The sequence below is a fragment of the Oryctolagus cuniculus genome, chromosome 7 (genome assembly GCF_964237555.1).
Source record: "Oryctolagus cuniculus chromosome 7, mOryCun1.1, whole genome shotgun sequence".
Taxonomy (NCBI): Eukaryota; Metazoa; Chordata; class Mammalia; order Lagomorpha; family Leporidae; genus Oryctolagus; species Oryctolagus cuniculus.
In genome coordinates this window covers 67,087,172-67,094,251 of record NC_091438.1, presented here as the reverse complement: position 1 = coordinate 67,094,251, position 7,080 = coordinate 67,087,172, and the positions used below count along the sequence as shown (strand labels likewise).

The 7,080-nt window shown below is 36.1% G+C and overlaps 1 long non-coding RNA gene across 1 annotated transcript in view; it reads right to left on the bottom strand.

Moving 5' to 3' along the window:
• Nucleotides 1-2,711: 2,711 nt before the first annotated feature.
• LOC138850407 (uncharacterized) overlaps nt 2,712-7,080 on the bottom strand; it is a 46,815-nt gene continuing 42,446 nt past the window's right edge. Inside the window, exon 3 of the long non-coding RNA XR_011390132.1 lies at nt 2,712-2,799. This is a non-coding gene — a long non-coding RNA (uncharacterized lncRNA). The remainder of the gene's footprint in view (nt 2,800-7,080) is intronic.

Below are 7,080 nucleotides of genomic sequence, written 5' to 3'. Positions count from 1 at the left end.
AAACAAAATGGGAATTGAAAGCTTTGTTTCATGATCTTCAATCTTCCCTATTTGTCCCCACTACAGAAATTCTTACTTGCTTATAACACTTCAAGTCAAGGAGAAATTGCATCTAATTAGAAACTGGTTATGTTTGTTTCAGCTTTTCTCCGCATCCTGTGTAGAGTTGTTTTGGTGTGTGCGTTTTTATTTTACAAAAAAATCCCTCAATAATAAACTAAAGGTAACCTTCCTAATGACTTGTACCTAGCATAATGTTTGCTGCTTTGGGATTCTGAACAGGAATTATTACTTTATTAAATGATATGTTCATTCATTATTTTATTTCATTATATGTACAATTAATAATTACTTCTGTTCAAATACAGTCTTTAGAAACTTCATGGAAAATGTACATTATGAAAATACTGGCACCACTGGAGTCAAATTGGAGGTGTACGCCCAACAGCCTTGCCCCTGGTGAATTGTGAATGACTGCGGCAGGGCCTTTACAATGGGCAGTAACAGTCAAGCCATTAGTGGATTTCACAGTTCTCCAGTGGAAGTAAACCATAGACTTCAGGAGAGTTTGACAGTCATTAAAATCAAGGCTCCTTATTTAGGAAATACCTTGCAGTTTGGGGTGGTCTATTTTCCACGATTGACTGTAGTGTGGTTCAAGTCAGAGGAAAAGAGGACCCTTGGATTTCCAGTACAAGTGGTGGCCTGACAGGAGTCATCCTGGAAGCAAGGAATGGGCCAGTGGCAGTGGGATAGCTGGCATTCTCCTAGCCTTAATCAAAGAACCTGGCATCTTGGAGAGAAAATTTGGGTCTGAGCAGTTTCCCAAGAGTCCTGAGTTTGCTGACCACCCCTTCCAATTGTCTTTAATCATTTACCATCTCCACTGGGGACAATTAACAACATAAGTAGGATGTCTTTCCCAGGATTTCTTTAGCAGGATGAGCTGTAGGTCAAGAAGGATTTCAGAAGATCAAGTTAAAATCTGTTTTGAAAACCATAGGTGGGATCAATCATGACCAAATAGACTATGAAGAGGTTTTTAGCAATTTGTTCTTTGTAAGATAGTACACTTACTTATTCACACTTGGATTATATTTGGGATAAAAAAATTCTAATATTAAAAAAATAAGCACTTAGAAGATGAAAGGCCTTTCTCTGAAGGGAGGAGAGAACTTCCACTTTGACTATGACCTTGTCTAAATATGATCAGAGTCGGCAAACTCAAAAGGCTTAACATAGCCTTGGCAACTCATGACAAGAGCCTAGGGTGATTACTGATGCCATAAACAAGAGTGTCAATTTGTTAAGTCAACAACAGGAGTCACTGTGCACTTACTCCTCATGTAGGATCTCTGTCCTTAGTGTGCTATACATTGAGATTTAATGCTATAACTAGTACTCAAACAGTACTTTACACTTTGTGTTTCTATGTGGGTGCAAACTGTTGAAATCTTTACTTAATATATACTAAATTAATCTTCTGTATATAAAGAGAATTGAAAATGAATCTTGATTTGAATAGAAGGGGAGAGGGAGAGGGAGCAGGAGATGGGAGGGTTGCGGGTGGGAGGGAAGTTATGGGGGAAAAAGCCATTGTAATCCATATTCTGTACTTTGGAAATTTATATTCATTAAATAAAAGTTAAAAAAATTAAAAAAATGAATGTTTTATAGGGGCATATTTTACCCAAGTATGTCCCTATACAGAATGTGATAAAATTTCTTTCATCCAGATTAGACTCTACTAACCAAACACAAAATAGGTAACATATTTAACATTTTTCATATTGAGTTCTAATAATTTTAGTTTAATTTTTAACAGGTGAAATAGGTTTTAATATTAATGAAACAGAATAACATATGCTAGGGAATCCAAACAAATCTTAATTAGTTAGACTTATAAGAATGTATACCTGGGGGCTGGCGCTGTGGCGCAGCAGGTTAATGCCCTGGCCTGAGGTGCTGACATCCCATGTGTGCGACGGTTCAAGACCTGGCTGCTCCACTTCTGATCCAGCTCTCTGCTGTGGCCTGGGAAAGCAGTAGAACATGGCCCAAGTCCTTGGGCCCCTGCAGCCACATGGGAGACCCGGAAGAAGCTCTTGGCTCCTGGCTTCAGATCAGCATAGTTCTGGCCCTTGCATGATTTGGGAAGTGAACCTTCTGATGGAAGACCTCTCTCTCTCTCTCTTTCTCTCTCTGCCTCTCCACTCTCTCTGTGTAACTTTGACTTTCAAATAAATAAATAAATCTTAAAAAAAGGAAGGTATACCTGTCAACCATCAATATTGGAATTTGAACATTATGCGTTTCCTGGTTGTTGGCATGTTTCATTGAATATAGTCATTTTTAAAAAAAAGATTTGGTTGTTTATTTGAAAGTCAGAGTTACGCTCAGAGAGAAGGAGAGACAGAGAGAGAGAGAGTAAAGTCTTCCATCCACTGGTTCACTCCCCAATTGGGCTGCAATAGCGCCAGGAGTCAGCAGCTTCCTGGGGTTTCCCACGCAGATGCAGGGTTCCAAGGACTTGAACCATCTTCCACTGCTTCCCCAGGCCATTGCAAAGAGCTGGATTGGAAGTGGAGCAGCTGGGTCTCGAACCTGTGCCCATATGAGATGTTGGCACTGCAGGCGGGAGGCGTTACCAACTACGACACAGTGCCAGCCCCTATAGCGATCATACCTAACCATTTCATAAGGACAAGAAGTGGAAGATAATACCTTAGATTCCCAAGAAATGTTAGCAACCTTTCTTCCCATCATCTTCATCAGGAGGGTGGTGTTGACAGAGGTGTCCTAAGTTTAGAAATATGAGAAGTAGAAATGTATGAGAGAGTATGAGAAGTATGAGAGTATGATATGTCCAGTCTGAATTTAGAGAATTGAGTACATAACTGGAATAACCATGATGTTTTGAGTTTTTCTATAATTCATGGACCTGCAAGTCCCGCTACTCATAAAAGTTTTTGTGATAGTAAAACAAATTCTACATTGCTCATTTAGTAGTTGTCTTTATATTATTTAGAGCAATGCAACATATTTGGCATTAGTACTAACCAATTTGAATCAGTGAGTATTACAAGGGAAAATGACACGGTTCAAGAAAAAAAACTAAAATTAAACAAACAACAAATTCAGCAAGAAACTAGGACACATAGTAGAACCAATACACTGAAATCCTTCCAAGTTTATAAAAACTAAAGGTTTCATCAGAATGTTACTAAAGTCATAGGTATCTTGTGGGATGTATACTTATTGAGCATTTTTCTCTGAAGTTTCACTTCAATCACACTTCACTTTGGTACAGTGTTACCCATTTTGTTCTTCCTCCATTACCTTTATACACCATGTACTGCATAGTTTTCACCTCCTAAATTCTTCCTCCAAAAACCATTTGTTCTCAAAGATATTATCCTGAGCCTGCGTTCTGTCTTTAATATAGAATCTACCAATTTGACTTTGAAGTTTCACTTCATTCATTTGCCATTTTCAGAGAAATATTTGGCCTTATTCATTATTTTTTACTACTCTAATACCTTATCAAATTATACCAAAATCATTTTAGAATGTTTTTAACTAATATAGTTTGTTATAGGGACTGAAACTATCCACAGATAATATATTTTAGTGATCTAATACTCACTCATACTTAGGTAGAAAAATAACAATGAAAGTTATTAATAATAACTGGTACAATACGTTGTGTAATATACCCGTGACTGCGTAATACACACAAATAGAAAAGTTAATAAAACAGTATTTGGTGTGCATTACCCAAAATCAATATCAAAATTTCAAGTTCTTTATAAGAACATTTGAAATGATTATTCATTGATTTCTCCAAAAATAAAATGATTAAAAATGCATTATGAAATAAAATCTCAATACATTTTAATAATTATATATTTTTCAGCTTCCTTGACTGCAATTTCCTAGTATTTAAGCAAATCTTTATTAAATTTATTTACATAATCTGTAATCTGGGGCTGGTATTGTGACGTAGCAGGTTAACGCCCTGGCCTGGAGTTCCAGCATCCCATATGGGTGCCGGTTCAAGACCTGTCTGCTCCACTTCCAATCCAGCTCTCTGCTATGGCCTGGGAAAGCAGTAGAAGATGGCCCAAGTCCTTGGGCCCCTGCACCCACTTGGGAGACCTGGAAGAAGCTCCTGGCTCCTGACTTCGGATTGGCACAGTCATCTGGGGAGTGAACCAGTGGATGGAAGACCTCTCTCTCTCTCTTTGCCTCTTATCTCTCTGTGTAACTTTGGCTTTCAAGTAAATAAATGAATCTTTAAAAAAACTGTTAGTCTTAGAACATTTAACTGTTACAGGAGTGTAAGAGTTATAAAAACGAAAAGAGATTTTCTTTCTTCTAATTTGTGTTGTCTTCAAAATAATGATATTATAGTCCACTGTTCTTCCTAAATGCGCCCTTGTTTTACACCTCTCTAGCACTTGTCTTTCTCTCTGTTTCTCTCTGGAGTGTTAAGTTGCAATGCAATCTTTTGACCTTTTAGAGGGAAAAGAACATCGAACATCTTAACACTTGTGGGAGAAACTCTTTGATCACATGTAGTCATTAATTGTCTTATGAGTGTGTATGTACGTATGTGTTATAAATAACAAACATCCTACGAGGTAGGAAAGATCCAAGGTTTATCTCTCTGTCCTGATTAACCTTGTTTTTTTCACAAGGTTAGATCTGGGCATAACATTATGTATACATTAAGTTTGAGTTTAACATACAATTATTTAAATGAAGAACACCAGTTTTTGCCTTTCCTGGAAGTTTCTTTGGGATTTTTTCTTTGTCTTATATTCAGGTATGAAACTCAAGAAAGGCAATATCCAGTTGGCACTGAAAGATTACTAATCTCTGTTCCAGAAACATAAAGTTTCTATACTTACTAAGCATAGAGAGAGGATACTGGGTGAAGTTTGATATAATGCTATAGGGTTTACTATCCAGCTAGAGCACATGGAGGGAGGCAGGAAGACCAAAACATTGACTTTTGAGCCAGATTTCTACCAATGGAGATTGTGGAAAGATAATTATAAATATATGCTCAAAAGTGATTATGCATTCTTCATCCAAAAATTCAAAGTGGTAAATATCAAAATCTTTTGATCATCAACATAATGCCTACTACAAGTGGAAAATTCTACACTGTAAGACTTTGTTTCGAGTATACAATTATCAAAAATACTGTATAAATTACCTTCAAGCTATGTGTATGAGATGCTTTAAAAACATAAATAAATTTCATGTTTAGACTTGAGTTCCACCCTCAAGATATCACATTATGTATGTATGAATATTACTGAAATTATGATATCTGAGTCACTTCTGGTCTAATGCACTTTGGTTTTAAAAAATCTATTTAATGCATCTATTTGAAAGACAGAAGGATGGAGAATAAAACAGACCTCCTGTCTACTGTTTCACTCCCTAAATGCCTACAAAAATAGCAAGGCCCTGGCCAGGTCAAAGCCTGGAGGTAGAAACTCAATGTAGGTCTCCCATCTGGGTGACAAGGAATCAACTGCTTGAGCCATCACTTGTTGCCCTCCTGCCACTCCAGAGTGGGCATCATAGGAAGCTTGAAGAAATAGGATCAGAGACATTACTTAAATCTAGGCATCCTGCTATGGGATGAAGATGTACTGATTGGCTTATTTATTGATAATGGCAAATGCCTCGATTACCCAAGCATTTTGAATAGAGAATACTCAATCTGTATTTGCAATACTAACAACTAGAAAAACTGCACCTTTAAAAATGGGTTGATAGTTATACAAAGCATGTTATTCTGTTGTAATTAAGTTAGTGATCCAAACAATCATGAAAGATACAAGGTGTACATTAAAAAACTGCAGGAGACTATAAACATCAATTCCTCTTAAAAGGCTTGATTAAAAAAAAGGCTTGATAAAAATATCACTTGGAAATAGGATAATACAAATTTTTTTTTTGTAATACATGTGTAGATTTTTGCATTTTAGCTTGCAATTTTTCTGAAAGAAAGCAGTGTGTGTCTACAAAAGGATCTGTGAAGGGCCTGTGTTGCTATAGCAGTAACTAGCAGTTCTGGAATTGATGTGAACCAGCATCAGAAAAGAAAGGACTTGGAAGATAGAAAGCAGGAGAGAAACAACATGACAGAAATTAGTGTGGGAATGTCTGGAATGGAAACAAAGGAATAATACATGTAATACTGGTAGTGCAATAGGAAGATACAGAAACTATCTTGGTTTGAATTGAAAACTTAGGTAAAGAATCAAGGACATTTCAAGATTTTTAGTCTAAACAACAGGAGAATTATTGCAGTAGATGATATATTTTCTTATTAGGAATTAGATTTTGGTAGGGTAATCAAGCAAAGTTAGCAAAATATTGATATATGATTCTGTGTGAAAGAGAAAGTAGAATTTCAGCCAAGTATCCATGTGTCATCCTCATAGATCCAATTAGATTGGATAGAAATGGGAGACTAAGTATTTGGAGTATTGGTTTTGTGTGTGTGTGTGATGAAGCATATCGGCTTTTCTAGGGAAGACTATGTATTTTTTCCTCGAAATAATGGATTTAATACATAAAATAAAATACATGAAGTAAAATTGAGATTAACTTATTGAAACAAAGCTACCAAAGTAACTTAAAATGTGACAGCAATATAAGTATTTGAGTTTTAAAGCATTAGAGAAAAGAATTTAACAGATGATCTCATATACTTATGACTCTCAACAATAACTTTAGAGATCTGAAAATGCTAGAATGTGATATTAACTGTATTTTCCAGTGGTACCAAAATTATGCATTCTGCTAATGTCACCATGATTTCTATCATATATTAATATATTAAAGAAATACTAAATTTCTTTTGGATCTTAGTGAGATACTCCTTTTCATCATCCAAATTCCTGGATCTCTGAATTGTATTCAGTGGCCCCTTCAAGACCCTTGGTTAAGAGTTCCTTCAGATGACCACTTATATTATATGAGGGGAAGTGGAGATTTCTAGAACTGATTTGGTGATTTGGAACACACTTGAAAAATTTTGAGTGTGGAGGTTTT